We start from the raw sequence: 18,530 nt of genomic DNA on the forward strand, positions 1-18,530 counted from the left end.
GGTATGTGTCTTAATTACCTGGGTGAGGAGGGATAGAAGGATAGAGATTGGGAAGGAGGTGAAGTTTTATGTTTTTACTTTACATTTTCTTTTCTACCCTGGACGGACAGTGATGACTTTTATAGTCTCTTTTTACAGAGTATTTGAAGATCTGAAGACAGAAGTTTCAAAATCAAGAGATGTTGAGGCCCGAAACATTGACTCGCCTGCTCCTCAGATGCTGCCTGACCTGCTGTGCATTTCCAGCACTGCACTTTTTGACTCTGACTCTCCAGTGTCTGCAGTCCTCACTTTGAATCAATGTCTGAGAGCAACTCAAACCACTGGGACAGCAAGGATTTTCGTCTATGATTCTGTGAGAAGAAGCAAAGCTTTTTGGCTCCTGTTTGAGTATATTTTCAGCATCAGTGGGACCTTACTGTTGCAGTGCATCGAGTGTGGAGCCTGAAACAGTGATACGGCCTGGAAAGAGGAATTCACGGCGGAGAGGGGCTCTACATGTGTTTGTATGCGACTGAAGCTTCAGCCATGGAGAAACCCAAGGAATCCTGCCCCGTGGAGAAACCGTGGAAGTGTAGTGACTGCAGGAAAGGCTTCTGAGCCCCATCTGTCCTGGAGACTCATCGGAGTCACACTGGGGAGAGGCCATTCTGCCCCAAGTGCGAGAAGGGCTTCAGCAATTCATCTCACCTGCTGACCCACAGGCGGATCGACACGGTGAAGGGGGGGGGTAATAGGCCCTTCAGCTGCCCCAAGTGCGGGGAGATCTTCAGCAGTTCTTCTGCCCTCCTGACCCACGAGCAGGTCCACACCGGGGAGAGGCCCTTGAGTTGCTCTGAGTGCAGGAAAGGCTTTACCCAGCCCTCCCACCTGCTGGTTCACGTGCCATCACAAGGGGACTGAAGGAGGGACGGCAGAGTGCCAATAATCAACTGGACTATCAAACCAGTTCCAGGGACTCCCGGGTTTGAATCCCACCATGGTAGATGGCGGAATTGGAATTTGGTCAGCCATCTGGAGTTCCGAATCTAACGATGAAACCATTTTCGGGGGGTGGTGTGGTGGGAGAAAACCCCCATCTGATTTAGTCATGCCCTTTTTAGTGAAGGAAACTGCTGTTGTGGGAAAGGATTCATTCAGTCGTCCCAGCCTTAACCTGGTATGGCCTGCACGTGACTCCAGACACATAGCATGTGGTTGACTCTACACTGCCTCCCAGGTGGTGAGTGGAGGGGGCTGGAGTGTCGGCGCTTTGACCTTGAGTTGTTTTAAAGAAAAAAAAATCAGCTACTTTTTCTATGCCATTTTGCTGGGGGGGGGGGGGGGTGGAATCTGAAGCTGTAACAAAGTTGGGTCACAATAAAGGTTACCTGAACTTACGGTTCGCCTCAGACTCTCATTGAAAGCTTTGAGCTCCAAGAGGTTTTTGTTTTAAAGTTGCTTATTTCTTTAAACCTCCTGCACTAAGTTTCCAAAATCATGTATCAGATTGAGAAGTGAATGAGTAGCTAGTTTTGCTAGAAATTGTAAACTTTTCAGGAGTGCAGGTACTGCATAGTTTCATCAGCATTATAAAGTTTACTGGCAGCACTGGGAGGTGTGTGCTGTCTTCACTAGAAACAATGTGGAGGTGCCGGTGTTGGACAAGGTTGGACAAAGTTAAAAATCACACACCAGGTTATAGACCAACAGGCTTACCTGGAAGCACTAGCTTTCGGAGCGCTGCCCCTTCATTGGGTAGCTGTGGAGCAGGATCATAAGACAACAGAATTTATAGCAAAAGATCACTGAGAGGATGCAACTGAGAGGATATATTGAACAAACCTAGATTAAGTTAAGACTTTCATCTTTTAGAACAGGTTGCAGGTTTTAGTTCATTAATGTGTAAATCCCAAAACGACTATTAAGTCAAATTCTCGAGATGACTTAAGGTTTTTTTTAAAAACAGGTGACATCTCAGCTCAGACAATGCGTGAAAGGTGTGAGGTTTGAATCTGTCAGTATCCCAACCTTAAATCTCACTGGTTCTATTTCCAAAATAGGAATTTATAAAACAGTACATGGATTGACTGCCTGCATATTTTTGCACAAAAAATATGTGATGGAATGTAAGCCTGTGAGAGGGTAGTGTGCTGGGGGTGTGTGTGTGTGTCTGAGAGAGAGCGCGGGTGTATAAGAGAGGTATACAGTAGATAAAAGCAAGGAGTTGCATTTTGCTAAAATAAGGAAGGGCAGGACTGGTACAGTTAATGGGTTATATTGTAGAACAGAGAGATATGGTGTGGGAGTTGGTTCAGGTACATAGTTCATTGAAAGTTGCATCATTGGTTGTGAGGTTGGTTAAGGAGGCATTCAGCACACTTACCTTAATTGTTCACACTGTTGAGTAAAGGAGTTGGGACATCATGTTGAGGTTGTACAGGATGTTGGTGAGGCCACTTTTAGAATACGGAGAACGATTCTGGTGGTCCTATAACAGGAAGAATTCTATTGGAGGGGGTTCAGTAAAGATTTACCAGGATGTTGCCAGGACTGGAGGGTTTGAGTTATAAGCAGAGGCTGGGACTCTGGAGCACAGGAGGTTGAGGGGTGACCTCATTGAGATTTATAAAATCATGAGGGGTATAGGTAAGGTGAACATCAAAAATAGTGAGGAGCATTCACAGTTATGTCAAGCGAAAGGTGGGGGGGGGGGGGGTGAATTGTGGCATTTGGACACTTCATATCCGTCGGGAGCAGCATCTCCATAGTGCCTACTGCGCACGTTCACCGGTGTCACATGCTCTTCGCTGTCTGCAGAAACGGCGCGAATCAATAGACAATAGGTGCAGGAATAGGCCATTCTGCCCTTCGAGCGTGCACCACCATTCAATATGATCAAGGCTGATCATCCTTAATCAGTATCCAGTTCCTGCCTTATCTCCATAACCCTTGATTCCACTATCCTTGAGAGCTCTATCCAACTCTTTCTTAAATGAATCCAGAGACTGGGCCTCCACATTCCACACAGCCACCACTCTCTGGGTGAAGAGTTTCTCCTCATCCTTCTTCAAATGGAGGAGAAAGTGAGGTCTGCAGATGCTGGAGATCAGAGCTGGAAATGTGTTGCTGGAAAAGCGCAGCAAGTCAGGCAGCATCCAGGGAACAGGAGAATCGACGTTTCGGGCATAAGCCCCGATTCCTGAAGAAGGGCTTATGCCCGAAACGTCGATTCTCCTGTTCCCTGGATGCTGCCTGACCTGCTGCGCTTTTCCAGCAACACATTTCCAGCTTCTTCAAATGGACCAATGGGAAGCCAGGGAGGACTGCAAGGGGACTGGTCCTCCTGCCAATCAAAGCCCCCCTACTGTCAGACTGCAGAAGGTGGACCATGAGTTTTTGAAGCTGCTGCTCCTCTCTCTCTCTCTCTCTCTCTGAATGAAGATCGAGCTTCAACCCAGACTGCAACTTCCTTCCTCTAACCACCATCGTGAGTATGGCATTCTCTTTTCTCACCCGTTTTTCCATTTCTTCTTTTCATTCTGGGCTTCAATTGTTGACTTGCAGCAACTGAAAAGAAAGCATGTGAATCCAGGGAGGGGACAGAGTCGGGAAACGTTGGTCCACATCTGTGTCTCAATTGGCAAACAAATGGCAAATGCAATACCACAATGTGAAGTTATGGCCTTTGTTGTGTTAAAATAAACTATCAAAAGGAGGTGAATTGTTTAAATGGGATGTGGAGAAAGTATGGACTGCAGATGCTGAAGATCAGAGTCGAAAAGTGTGGCATTAAAGAAGCACAGGAGGTCAGGTAGCATCTGAGAAGCAGGAGAGTCGACGTTTTGGGCACGACCCCTTCATCAGGAATGATGCATGGACGTACAAAGGGGCCTCAGCGTCCTTCTACACCAGTCACTGCCAGTTGTCAGACAGATGCAGCAAGCAATCAGCAAGGCAAGTGGTATATTAGCAAGAGGTATTGAGTTCAGAAATGGGGATGTCTTCCTGCAGTTAGGGGGTCATTGAATATATTCAAGGCTGAGTTCATCTGATTTTTGAACAACAAAATGGATGTTTATGGGGGAAAGCAAGAAAATAATTTTAAGACCAGTACAGACGTTACAGAGTCAGACAGCACAGAAACAGACCCTTCAGTCCAACTAGTCCATGTTGACTATATTCACAAACTAAACTAGCCCCACCTGCCAGTGTTTGGCCCATATACCTCAGAACTTATTCTATTTATGTACTCATCCAAATGCCTTTTAAACATTGTTACTGTACATGCATCCACCATTTCCTATGGGCATTCATTCCACACGCAAACCACTCTCTTTAAACAAAAAGGTGCTCATGTCTTTTTAAAATCTTTCTCCTCTCACCTTAATTTGCTCTCTTATCTATGCCTCTCATGGTTTTGTAAATCGCTGTAAAGAGAACAAAGACCCTTACAGCACAGGAACAGGCCCTTCAGCCCTCCAAGGCTATGCTGATCCAGATCCTCCATCTAAACTTGCCGGCTATTTTCTAAGGATCTGTATCCCTTTGCTCCCTGCCCATTCTGTATAGATACATCTTAAATGACGCTATCATTCCTGCCCCTACCACCTCCGCTGGAGATGCATTTGAGGCACCCACCACCCTCTGCATAAAGAACTTTCCATGTATATCGCCCTCAAACCTTTCCCCTCTCACTTTGAACTCATGACCCTTAGGAATTAAGTCTTCTCCTCTGGGAAAAAAAATTCTTCCTATTCACCCCTGTCTACACCTCTCATGGTTTTGTAGGCCTCATTCATCCCCCTCAACCTCATTTCCAATGAAAATAATCCTAATCTCCTCAACCTCTCCTCATAGCACGCGCTCTCCATATCAGGCAACATCCTGGTGAACCTCCTCTGCACCCTCTCCAAAGTATTCACATCCTTCTGGAAATCTGGAGACCGGAATTGTACGCAGTATTCCAAATACGGCTGAACAAAATCTTAAATAACTTTAACATGACCTGCCAACTCTTGTACTCTGTCAGATGATGGAAAGTATGCTGTATGCCACCTTGACCACTCTGACATGCGATGCCACCTTCAGAGAACAATAGACACCCTGATCTCTCTGTACATCAATTTTCACCAGGACTTTTCCATTTACAGTATAGTTCACTCTTGAATTGCATCTTCACAAATGCATCACTCGCATTTGTCTGGATTGAACTCCATCTGCCATTTCTCTTCCCAACTCTCCAATCTATAATCTGCTACTCCACCAATCTGAGTGTCATCTGCAAACTTGCTAAGGACACACTCTACACCTTCACCTCTCAACTTCCAATACCCCAGTGAAAAAAGTCTCAGCCTATCCATCAACAGGTGTGAATTCTGTCTGGGTCCCAATGTCGAGTCAGTCTGACATTTTTGTTAGAAAAGCTCTGCATTTAAATTACATTCTTGAGAAAGTTACTTAAAAACAGGTTCTGGGATTAACATACCAAAGAACAGAAACCCATTTCAAAATATGAAAGATTTCTCTCTAAATGGTTTAATGTATCAGATCTCCATGACACTGGATTTGTTTGGCTATAAATTGTGTGATCATGGCCTTATTCTCCACAACCACCTGATGAAGGAGTAGCGCTCCGAAAGCTACTGCTTCTGAACAAACCTGTTGGACTCAAACCTGGTGTTGTGCGATTTTTAAACTTTGTACAGGTTAGGGGGATTAACCATGCTAAATTATCAATAATCCCTAGGGATGTGCAGGTTAGGGTGGAATAACCACGGGAAATACAGGGTAAGAGGGTGGGATGCTCTTCGGAGGGCCAGTGTGGGCTCGATAGGTCGAATGGCCTACTTCCACATTGTCAGCAATCTTCCTATTACAGGGCCACCAGAAATGTAATCAGTACTCTGAAAGTGGCCTCACCAACACCCTGTACAACTTCAACATGATGTCCCAACTCCTATACTCAACGGTGTGAACAATTAAGGCAATGGTGCTAAAAGCCTTCTTAACCACCAGTCTACCAGTGATGCAACTTTGAAAGAACTATATCCCTAAATCCCCTCATGTCTCTGTTCTACATCAGGACCCAGGGCCCTACCATTAGCGAGTCCATGCAAACCCTCCGAAGAGTACACCCATTCCCCTATTGATCTACATTCACCCCTGAATGATACACCTAACCTGTACACCCCTGGGCGCTATGGGTAATTTAGCATGGTCAGTCCACCCCAACCTGCACACCCCTGGACGCAATGGGTAATTTAGCTTGGCGAATTCAACTGAACCCGCACAACACTGTTTTGACACAGAGGGTGGTTTGTGTTTAGAATGGACCTCCTGAGGTGGTAGAAGATGCAGGTACAGTTACAATATTTAAACAACATTTGGATGGGTACATGAATAGAAAGTTGAGGTATATGGGCCAAACGCATGCAAGTGGGACTAGTTTAGTTTAGGTATCCTGGTCAGCATGGACAAGTTGGACGGAAGGGTCTCTGGGTGGGTTATGCTTTGGCGGGTTGGTGTGGACTTGTTGGGCCGAAGGGCCTGAAAAAAACACCCTTAAAAGCTACTCTGAAAGTCCACTCTTTACAACCACACCTCTGCTTTCACCGAAGAAGATTAGAGTCATACCCTTTGGCCCAACTCGGCCAAACCGGACAGATATCATAAATTAATCAAGTCCCATTCGCCATCATTTGGCCCATACCCCTCTAAATCCTTCTCATTCATATCCCCATTCAGATGCGTTTTAAAATGTTGTAATTGTACCAGCCTCCACCACTTCCTCTGGCAGCTCAATCCATACATGCACCACCCTGTCTGTGATAAAGTTTTCCCTCAGGTCTCTTTTATATCATTCCCCTCTTACCACAAACATATGCCCTCTAGTACTGGACTCCCCTACACGAGGCAAAAGACCTTGGATATTCACCCTATCCACACCCCTTATTAAAGCCTATAAGATTACCCCTCAACCTCCGATGCTTTAGGGAAAATATCCCTGGTCTATTCAGCCTCTCCCTGTAGTTCAAACCCTCCAACTCTGGCAACAGCTTTGTCAATTTTTTCCAACCCCCTTCAAAATTTCACAAGCTTTTTCCTAAACCAAGGAGACCAGAACTGAACGCATTATTCCAAAAGTGGCCCAACCAATGGACAGTCATAACATGACATCCCAACTCCTATACCCGATGTTCTGACCAACGAAGGAAAGCATACCAAACGCCACCTTCACTATTCTGTTAACCCGAGACTCCACTTTCAAGGAACTATGAACCTGCACTCCAAGGTCTTCTGGTTCTGCAACACATCCCTTAACTGTATTCCTGATAAAGGGCTTTTGCCTAAAACGTCGATTTTACTGCTCCTCGGATGCTGCCTGAACTGCTGTGCTCTTCCAGCATCTGCAGTCATTGTTTTTACCTACTTCCCTTAACTGTGTCAGTCCTGCCTGGATTGCTTGACTAAAACGCAAACCTCGGATTTCTCCAAATTAAACTCCATCTGCTACTCCTCGGCTCATCAGCTGATCCAATCAGTTCTAATTTATAGCAAACTTTCTTTCCTCTGTTATTCCCTAGAAGCTGAAAATCTCCATTGCCCACACTCTCTCCCTCCGTCTTTACTTTGCTGAAACTGCAAGAATAGGGTTGTGAAATTGATCAGTCATGACTGAATGGTATGAGCAGACCGGGTGGGCTGAATGGCCAAATTTCTGCTCCTATGTCTGATGCTGTCCTGGACACAGGAGGAGAGAATTGGGAACAGCACTGAACAGATCATGACTGGATATCTAGGTGGACAACTTGGGACTTTTTCACTGGAGCATAGGAGGTTGAGAGGTGACCTTACTAAGGTTTATAAAATCATGAGGGGAGAGATGAGGTGAACGGCGGGTGTCTTTCCCCTAGGGTGGGGATTTCAAGATTAGGGAGCCAATTTTGATCATGAGTGGAGAACGATTTTTAAAAAAAGACTTGAAGGTTACTTTTTTTATACAGAGAGTGGTTCACGTGTGGAATGAATATCTAGAGGAAGTGGTGGATGCAGGGACAGTAACATTTAAAAGACATTTGGATAAGTACATGAATAGGAAAGGTTCAGAGGAATATGAGCCAAACACAGGCAGGTGGGACTGGTTTAGTTTGAGAACACAGTCAACTTGTACCAGTTGGACTGCAGGGTCTGTTTCTGTGCTGTCTGACACTAACTGTTCTGTTCTATACTGGTCTTAAAACCATGTTCTTGCCTTTCCCCCATAACCATCTACTTCTTTGTTGGTCAAAAATCCAATGAACTCAGCCTTGAATATATTCAATGACAACTGCAGAATATATTCAACTGCAGGAAGACATCTGCACTTCAGACCTCAATTCCTCTTGTTAATATACCACTTGCCTTGCTGATTTCTAGCTGCACCTGTCTGACAACTGGCAGTGACTGGTGTAGAAGGACGCTGAGGTCCCTTTGTACATCCACACACTATTCCTGAAGAAGGGCCCATGCCAGAAATGTTGACTCTCCTGCTCCTCGGATGCTGTTTGACCTGCTGTGCTTTTCCAGCACCACACGTTTTGATTCTGATGTCCAGTCCTCACTTTTTCCACATCCCAATATATCACAATTTAAACAATACACCTCCTTTCTGCTTTTTTTCACAGCAAAAGCCATAACTTCACATTGTGGTACTGTATTTGCCATGTGTTTGTCACTGGTCTTCTCTACATTGGGGAGATAGAGCATAAATCTGGGGAACAGTTCACTGAGCATCGCAGCCGGTCAGCAGAGCCTGACCAGACATCCCGGTCACCACACATTTTAATTCCTTTTCCCACTCCCTTTCTGACATGACCATCCTTAGGTGTCCTCAATTGCCATAATGAACCAAACCGCAAATTGGAGAAACATCTCATCTTCCGCCCAAGCAGCCGAACAGCCCAGAGGACTCAACGTAGAGTTCTCCAAATTCAAATAACCTCCCTACCACCAACCAGATTCCTTCCTCCCAATGACCAACCAGGCCATACCCTCCACCTGTCTCCATCTAGCCCCACTTCAGCACTCTGCCCCTGACATACCCTTGTTCTGCAGCCTCCCCGCCCATACCCACGCACAGTCCTGAAGAAGGGTTACACCCAAAACACCAATTTCACCACCCCCTGATGCTGCCGGGTTGCTGCGTTTTTCCAGCCTCCTGCCTGTCTATTTTGCCAATTGAGACACAGACCTGGACCAACTTTTCCCCGTGCCTGACCCTTCCTGGATTCAATCTTTTTCCTTTCAGTTGCTCCAAGTCAACAATTGAACCCCAGAATGAAACATAAATGGAAAAGGGGTGAGGAAAGAGTGCCATACTCTCGGATGTTGGACAGAGGAAGGAGGAGAAGCTCAATCTTGATAGAGAGATAGACTTCAGAAGCTCATGGCCCACTTTCCACATTCAGACAATAAGGAAGCTCTGACTGGCAGGATGACTGGCAGGTCCTCCAGTCCTCTTTATTGGTCCATCAAAAGTAGGTCTCACCCCTTTTCTGCCAACAAGGAACGTGTGCCATATTTTGGTGACACCAGCAAACATGCACACCCTTCTTGTTGACACAGAGGAGCATACACAATTGCTCTGTAGCCATGCTGGTGTTATTGACTGCTTTTAAGTGTCTAAATGCCAATCAGAGAATGCCATAGAGCTTGACATTTTATTGCTTTTGCATTTGTCTGTTTCAACATTGTTATGTCTTTTCCCCAGTGCTGGGGTGAAGCTCAGAACAGCATAGGGTGAGAGTGGAAAGATATAAGAGGTACTTAAGGGGCAACTTTTCCATGCAGAGCATGGGGTGGAGCATGTATGGAATGATCTGCCAGAGAAAGTGATGGAGTCTGGTACAATTACAGCATTTAAAAGGCATCTGGATGGGTATATGAATCATAAGGGTTTAGAGGAATATGATTCAAGAGCTGGCAATTAGGACTAGATTAATTTAGGATATCTGGACAGCATGAATGGATAGGATCAAAGGGCCTGTTTCAGTGCTGTACATCTCTGACTCTAAATAATAGAGTATACTTTGACAAATAACAAACTAGACCCATGTTAACAGGGCTTAGTATACCACATGCTTTACTAACCACTCAAAATAGGTCATGCCCTTTCAATATCTGAGGAACATATACATGCTGGTGCATAATCTCCTTACACACAGCGTAAGCAATTGCACAAGTAACATTAAGGGGAAAAAGGATTAAAAAACAGTGATGGTAAAAAGCACAAGCGCCAGTAAAAGCAGATGGAAAGTGAGTGTAAAATGTCACTATGACAGGACAGGCCCCACATTCCTTCCCCTCCGTCCCCCCCACAACCTGCCTCACCTTTCACCTCCCGGGCCCAGTACCTTCCAGGTGGCCCCATAGTTGACACAGGGGCCGCCCCACGACCAGTAGAACTCCACCACCCAGGCGGCCGACGAGTTCCCAAACAGGCCCTTAACCCCATCCGCCTCCAGAATGCTCACCGGCTCCTGCCTGCTGTACAGCCGGCCGGTGTGGCCGTGACACAGCAGCTGCGCCAGGAAGGCGGCGGTGCCCAGTGACGGGTGTCTGCCCCGGGCCTCACGGCGCCATTTTCCTAACGGCCGCCCTCCCGCCGCTTCCCCGCTCGAGCGACTTCTCCTCCCAACCGCCTTCGCCCCCGCGTGACGTCTGCACGGGGGATGGGCGGGGCCGGGGGAGCCTCACCGTCACCAAGCAACAGCCACCTCGCGCGACAACTGCTCATTCACAAAAACAAACTCTCCTGTCTCGCTCTGCAGCTGCAGGGGGGACACTGCCACGTTTCCAGGAGCCCTGTCTACATTGGGAAAGCTCACGGCTCAATTTAAACACATATTCTGACATATAACGATACCTTGTCATATCTAAAGGGGGAAATCTGCATTTTAAAGGGCATGGATATTTTAACGGGCTATTTCTGCAAATAAAGAGAATTAAACGGACAAGGTTATATTTCAAACGGATGCGGGCATTCAAAGGATTATCTTAATATGTAAAGTGACGCAGTCATATCTAAATGAATCTATATTTCGAAGAGACGTTGCCCTATTTATAAGCAGAAATATCCCTTTAAGAGACTCTGTGTCCCAATGTTGAGTCAGACTGATATTTTTCTTAGAAAAGCTCTGCATTTAAATTACATTCTGGAGAAGCTAATTTATAGATAAGGGTGTAGGTTAGGGTGGATTGGCTGTACTGTATTACCCATAGTGACCAGGGATGTGCAGGTTAGGGTGGATTGGCAATGGGAAATAAGGAGTAAAGGGGTGGGTATGGGTGGGATGCTCTTTGGAGGGCCATTGTGGAATAGATGGGCTGAATGGCCTGCTTGCACATTGTGGGGGTGGAGGAGTCAGAATCCCACCAATGGAGCATCTGATCTGCATCTATCCTGTCAACCCCCTTTGGTCCAACTAATCTAGACCGACCCAGATTCTCAAACTAAACTAATGCCACTTGCCTGCATTTGGCCCATATCCCTCTTAAACCTTTCTATTCATGTACCCATCCAAACATAATTTAAACACTGCAACTGTCCCTGCATCTACCACTTCCTCAGCAGGTTCATTCCACACACAAACCACCCTCTGTCAAAACATTGCCCCTCAGGTTCTTTTTAAATCTCTTTCCTCTCACCTTAAAACAAATGCCCCTAGTTTCGAGCTCCCCCTTTGCTATTCACCTTACCTCCACTCCTCGTGATTTTATAAGTCCCAATGAGGTCACCCCTCATCCTCCTGTGAAAAAAGTCCCAGGCTCTCCTTATAACTCAAACCCTCCAGTCCTGGCAACGTCCTGGTAAATCTTTACCGAACCCTCTTAATAGAATTCTTCCTATTACAGGGCCACCAGAACCGTACTCAGTACCCAGAAAGTGTCCTCACCACAACATCCTGTACAGCCTCAACAGGATGTCCAAACTCCTATACTCAACGATGTGAACAGTGAAGGCAATGGTGTTAAAGGACTTCTTAACCACCATGTCTACAACTGATGCAACTTTCAAAGAACTGGGTTAGATTCCCTACAGTGTAGAAACAGGCCCTTTGGCGCAGCCAGCCCATACCAACTCTCTGAAGAGTAACCCACTCTCTGACTAATGCACCTAACACTATGGGCAATTTAGCATGGCCAATTCACCTGACCTGCACATCTTTGGACATCTTTCAACTATATACCTAAACCCCCCCGGCCACGTCTCACTGTTTTACATTACGACCCAAGGTCCTACCATTAATTGTACAAGTCTTGCACTTCCTTGTTTCAGCAAAACGCAACCCCTCGCTTTTATTCATACCTCTCTCATACACACATACATCCCCCAGCACTCTCATAGGCTTATATTCCATCACAGAGGAGAAAGTGAGGACTGCAGATGCTGGAGATCAGAGCTGAAAATGTGTTGCTGGAAAAGCGCAGCAGGTCAGGCAGCATCCAAGGAACAGGAGAATCGACGTTTCGGGCATAAGCCCTTCTTCAGGAATGAGGATTCCTCATTCCTGAAGAAGGGCTTATGCCCGAAACGTCGATTCTCCTGTTCCTTGGATGCTGCCTGACCTGCTGCGCTTTTCCAGCAACACATTTTCAGCTTATATTCCATCACACTCAATTTACCAACATGCACACTCTCACGCACAAACTCACATGCACACAATCACACACACAATCTCACACACACATGTCTATGGGGTGAATTTGTATTGGCAGAATTATATTTGCAGATACATTCAATTTTGCTCCAAAAGTGCACAGGCTGCAGGCAGTCAATCCATGTAATATTTTATAAATTCCTACTTTGGAAATAGAACCAGTCTGATTCAAGATTGGGATACTGACAGACTCAAACCCCACACCTTTCATGCATTGTCTGAGCTGAGATGTCACTTTTTTTTAATGAAACCTTAAGTCATCTTGAGAAGTGAGTGAAAAGATGTTCTGGATTTACATATTAATGAACTGAAACCTGCAACCCATTCTAAAAGGTGAAAGACTTAACAGCAATCTAGATTTGTTCAATATAAACTCAGGGGAGTTCTAATTGAAAGATACAGAATCCTGACTAGCCTGGACAGAGTGGACGTTGGAAAGATGTTTGAATTGGTTGGAGAGACTAGAACCAGTGGGCACATCCTTGGAGTAAAGGGAAGACCTTTCAGAACGGAGATAAGGAAAAACCTCTTCAGCCAGAGAGTAGTGAAACTATGGAATTCACTGCCACAGAAGGCTGTAGAGGGCAGATCATAGAGGATATTTAAGACTGAGATAGATAGGTTCTAGAGTATCAAGGAGATCGAGGATTACGGGGACAGAGTGGGAGAGAATTGGGTTGAGAAACGTATCAGCCATGTTTGAATGGCGGAGCAGGCTGAATGGCCTGCTCCTATGTCTTATGGTCTCTTGCTGTCCTGGACACAGATGGTGAGAATTGGGAGCAAGAGTCAGCCATTTGGCCTTTCAAGCCTGCACCAGAATTCAACAGATCATAACTCCATATGAATCTACCAATGTCTAGGTGGATAGGCTGGGACTTTTTCATTGGAGCACAGGAGGTTAAAAGGTGATCTTACAGAGGTTTATGAGGAGCATAGCTGTGTATCTTTTCCCTAGGATGGGGGCTTCAAGATTAGGCAGCAAATTTGAAGGTAAGAGGAGAAAGATTTTAAAAAGGCATGAGGCGCACTGTTTTCTTTTGTGTGTGGAATGGAGGTCCAGAGGATGCAGGTACAGTAAAAACATTTAAAAGACATTTGGATAAGTACATGAATAGGAAAGGTTCAGAGGGATATGGGCCAAACACTGGCAGATGGGATTAGTTTAGTTTGTGAATATAGTCAGTATAGACTAGTTTCTGTGCTGTATGACTAACTGTTCTGTACCAATCTTAAAACCATTTTCTTGCCTTTCCCCATTAACATTCACTTCTTTCATGTTAAGAAAATCAGATGAAGTCAGCCTTGAATATATTCAATGTCCCCAAAACTGCAGGAAGACAGGTGTTAGCCCCCTGTGTTCTCTGTCTATGACCTGATGTTTAAATTGATTCTAATCTAAAAAAATGAGATAACAGAGTTTTACATAAATTCATGCAGTTTTTGAGCTCAGAGTTCTACATGAATGTATACAGTTTTTGAGCAAAGTGCAATGTAACTCTGCAAGTACAAATTCACCACACAAAATATATGTGTGCATGTGGGTCTTTGTCTGTCTGTGTGTGTATGTCTGTCTGGGGTGGGCGTTGTGAGTGTGAGAAAGTGTGTGTGTGTGTGTGTGTGTGTAGTGAGTGCAGAGTGTCTTAAGTCTGTGAAGGGGTGCATGTGTGAGTGTGTGTGTCTATAAGGGTGTGTGTGGATGTCTGTGTGCGCGTCTGTGTGTACCTGTGTCCGTGTGTGTGTGTGTGTGTAGGAATATCTGTGTGTGTGTGTGTGTGTTGCAATGGTGATCACCTGTAATGTGACATGAACCCAAGGTCAGCCAACATTGTCTATCTTATACGTTGCAGGCAGGGATGCCCGGAGGCATGGTAAATTGGGGAAACCGAGCAAAGGCTACGACAACGGATGAATGGGCACCGCACAACAATCAACAGACAGGAGGGTTCCCTCCTAGTTGGGGAACACTTCAGTGATCCAGGACATTCAGCCTCGGATCTTCGGGTGACCATCCTCCAAGGTGGACTTCCGGACAGGCAGCAGAGGAAAGTGGCCGAGCAGAGGCTGATAGCTACATTCGGTACCCATAGGGAGGGCCTCAACCAGGACCTTGGGTTCATGTCATATTACAGGCGATCACCATTGCACTACACACACAGATATTCCTACACACACACACTCTCACATACACACGGACACAGATACAGACAGACGCACACACAGGCACCCACACACACCCTTATAGACACACAGACTCCCACACATGCACCCCCTCACAGACTTAAGACACTCTGCACTCACTACACACACACACACACTTTCTCACACTGACAACCCCCTGACAGACACACACACAGACAGACAAAGACCCACATGCACACATATATTTTGTGTGGTGAAATTTTTTTGGTACTTTCAGAGTTACATTGCACTTTGCTCAAAAACCACATACATTCTCTGAGCTCAAAAACTGCATGAATTTATGTAAAACTCTGTTATCTCACTTTTTAGATTGGAATCAATCTAAACATCAGGTCATAGTCAGAGAACACAGGGGGCTAACACCTTCAACATATTGTCTAGCTATCACCATTGTTAACAGCTAACCCGAGAATGCAACTTAAAAAAAGGGTTTTGTGATTTACACATGAAAGAAGTGAAACTATCACTGTATTCTAACAGATGAAAGGCTTAACAGACGATCAATTCTTCAATGTATAATTTCAGTTACATCACACTGCAAATTTTTGCTATAAATTCTGTGTTAGGATCGAGCCCCCCACTATCACCTGATGAAGGAGCGTCGCTCCGAAAGCTAGTGTGTTTCCAATTAAACCTGTTGGACTATAACCTGGTGTTGTGTGATTTTTAACTTTGCACACCCCAGTCCAACACCGGCATCTCCGGATCATCACTTTACATATTAAGATATTCCTTTGAATGCCCGCATCCGTTTGAAATATAATCTTGTCCATTTAAATCTCTTTATTTGCAGAAATAGCCCGTTAAGATGTCCATGCCCTTTAAAATGCAGATTTCCCCCCTTTAGATATGACGACGTTCCGTTATTATGTCGGAATATCTGTTTAAATTGAGCCGTGAGCTTTCCCAATGTAGACAGGGCTCCTGGAAACATGGCAGTGTCCCCCCAGAGCGAGACAGGAGAGTTTGTTTTTGTGAATGAGCAGTTGTAGCGCGAGGTGGCTGTCGCTTGGTGACGGTGAGGCTCCCCGGCCCCGCCCATACCTGTGTTGACGTCACGCGGGGGCGAAGGCGGTTGGGAGGAGAGGTCGCTCGAGCGGGAGAGCGGCGGCCGTTAGGAAAATGGCGCCGTGCGGCCCGGTGCAGACACCCGTCACTGGGCACCGCCGCCTTCCTGGCGCAGCTGCTGTGTCACGGCCACACCGGCCGGCTGTACAGCAGGCAGGAGCCGGTGAGCATTCTGGAGGCGGATGGGGTTAAGGGCCTGCTTGGGAACTCGTCGGCCGCCTGGGTGGTGGAGTTCTACTGGTCGTGGGGCGGCCCCTGTGTCAACTATGGGGCCACCTGGAAGGTACTGGGCCCGGGAGGTGAAAGGTGAGGCAGGTTGTGGGGGGGGGGACGGAGGGGAAGGAATGTGGGGCCTGTCCTGTCATAGTGACATTTTACACTCACTTTCCATCTGCTTTTACTGGGGCTTGTGCTTTTTACCCGCACTGATTTTAATATACAGCACAGAAATAGACTTTTTTCTCTGTCGTGCACATACACACATATAAGTCCATGGGGGTGAATTTGAATTTGCAGAATTATATTTGCAGATACATTCTATTTTGCTCAAAAAATGCAGGCAGTCAATCCATGTAATATTTTGTAAATTCTACTTTGGATATAAAACCAGTCTAACTCAAGATTGGGATACAGACAGAATTTGACCTCGCCAGACCAAAGGGGTAGCCATGGGCCCCAGCTATGCCTGTCTCTTTGGCTACATAGAACAGTCCATTTTCTGTAATTACACCGGCACCACTCCCCACCCCTTCCTCCGCTACATTGATGACTGCATTGGCGCCACCTTGTACTGCCGCGAGGAGGTTGAGTAATTCATTAACTTGGAGGAGAAAGTGAGGACTGCAGATGCTGGAGATCAGAGCTGAAAACGTGTTGCTGGAAAAGCGCAGCAGATCAGGCAGCATCCAAGGAACAGGAGAATCGACATTTCGGGCATGTGATTCCTAAAGAAGGGCTTATGCCCGAAACGTCGATTCTCCTGTTCCTTGGATGCTGCCTGACCTGCTGCGCTTTTCCAGCAACATATTTTCAGCTAATTCATTAACTTCACCAACACATTCCACCCTGACCTTAAATTTACCTGGATCATTTCTGACACCTCCCTCCTCTTCCTGGATCTCTCCATCTCCATTAATGATGTCCGACTTGACACTGACATTTTTTACAAACCCACCGACCCCCACAGCTACCTGGATTACACCTCTTCCCACCCTACCTCCTGCAAAAATGCCATATTCCCAATTCCTCTGCCGTATCTGCTCCCAGGAGGACCAGTTCCACCACAGAACACACCAGATGGCTCCTACTTTAGAGACCGCAATTTCCCTTCCCACGTGGTGAAACATGCCCTCCAACGCATCTCGTCCACATCCTGCACCTCCACCCTCAGACCCCACCCTTCCAACCGTAACAAGGACAGAACGCCCCTGGTGCTCACCTTCCACCCTACCAACCTTCGCATAAACCAAATCATCCGCTGACATTTCTGCCACCTCCAAACGGACCCCACCACCAGGGATACATTTCATTCCCCATCCCTTTCCGTCTTCCGCAAAGACCTTTCTCTCCATGATTACCTGGTCAGGTCTATGCCCCCCCCCTACAACCCACCCTGGCACCTTTCCCTGCCACTGCAGGAATTGCAAAACCTGCGCCCACACCACCTCCCTCACCTCCATCCAAGGCCCTAAAGGAGACTTCCACATTCATCAAATTTTTTAATATCATTTATTGTATCCGTTGCTCCCGATGTGGTCTCCTCTACATTTGGGAGACTGGACGCCTCCTAGTAGAGCGCTTTCGGAAACATCTCTGGGACACCCGAACCAATCAACCTGTGGCCCAAAATTTCAACTCCCCCTCCCACTCTGCCAAAGACATGGAGGTCCTGGGCCTCCTTCACCGCTGCTCCCTCACCACCAGACGCCTGGAGGAAGAATGCCTCATCTTCCGCCTCAGACCACTTTAACCCCAGGGCATCAATGTGGACTTCAACAGTTTCCTCATTTCCCCTTCCCCCATCTCACCCCAGTTCCAAACTTCCAGCTCAGCACTGTCGCCATGACTTGTCCTACCTGCCTATCTTCTTTTCCACCTATCCACTCCACCCTACCCCCGCTCCCGACCTCTCACCTTTCTCCCCTCCCTGACTCGCCTATTGTACTCTATGCTACTTTCTCCCATTTATCTCTCCACCCTTCAGGCACTCTGCCTGTATTCCTGAAATGTCGATTTTACTGCTCCTCGGATGCTGCCTGATCTGCTGTGCTTTTCCAGCACCACTCTAATCTAGACCCCAGAATTTGACCTGACCATACACCGTTAATGCATTGTCTGAGCTGAGATGTCACCTTTTGCTATAAAACCTTGCATTATCTCGAGAAGGTGACCAACAAGAATTTCTCGGATTTACATATTAATGATAGTTGCAACCCATTCTGAAAGATGGAAGACTTAACAGTCCAGGTTTGTTCAATATATCGTTTCAGTGGCAGGGCACTAATGTTTTTCTAAAAATTCTGTGCCTTATGATCTTATTCTCCACAACCAACTGATGAAGAAGTACTCCGAACGCTGGTC

General features: G+C 46.3%; 2 protein-coding genes across 8 annotated transcripts in view; one reads left to right on the top strand and one right to left on the bottom strand.

The window, feature by feature from the left end:
• The window catches only part of LOC148144622 (uncharacterized), a 36,980-nt gene extending 35,675 nt beyond the window's left edge, over window positions 1-1,305 (top strand). Inside the window, exon 2 of the transcript XR_015751532.1 lies at window positions 139-1,305. The gene's annotated coding sequence lies outside the window, so the exon portion shown is untranslated. The remainder of the gene's footprint in view (window positions 1-138) is intronic.
• LOC122543549 (uncharacterized) overlaps window positions 1-18,530 on the bottom strand; it is a 178,136-nt gene that overhangs the window by 36,688 nt on the left and 122,918 nt on the right. For 2 of the 7 annotated variants that reach the window (XR_015751530.1, XM_043682361.2), the window contains exon 1: window positions 10,494-10,625. The exons of 2 other annotated variants lie outside the window; for them this stretch is intronic. The gene's annotated coding sequence lies outside the window, so the exon portion shown is untranslated. 3 more of the 7 variants (XM_043682358.2, XM_043682356.2, XM_087974952.1) reach the window with 3 other exon arrangements.

Source organism: Chiloscyllium plagiosum, unplaced genomic scaffold, assembly GCF_037043375.1.
Source record: "Chiloscyllium plagiosum isolate Xiang-an unplaced genomic scaffold, Cpla_swu_hap1 HiC_scaffold_27, whole genome shotgun sequence".
Lineage (NCBI taxonomy): Eukaryota > Metazoa > Chordata > Chondrichthyes > Orectolobiformes > Hemiscylliidae > Chiloscyllium > Chiloscyllium plagiosum.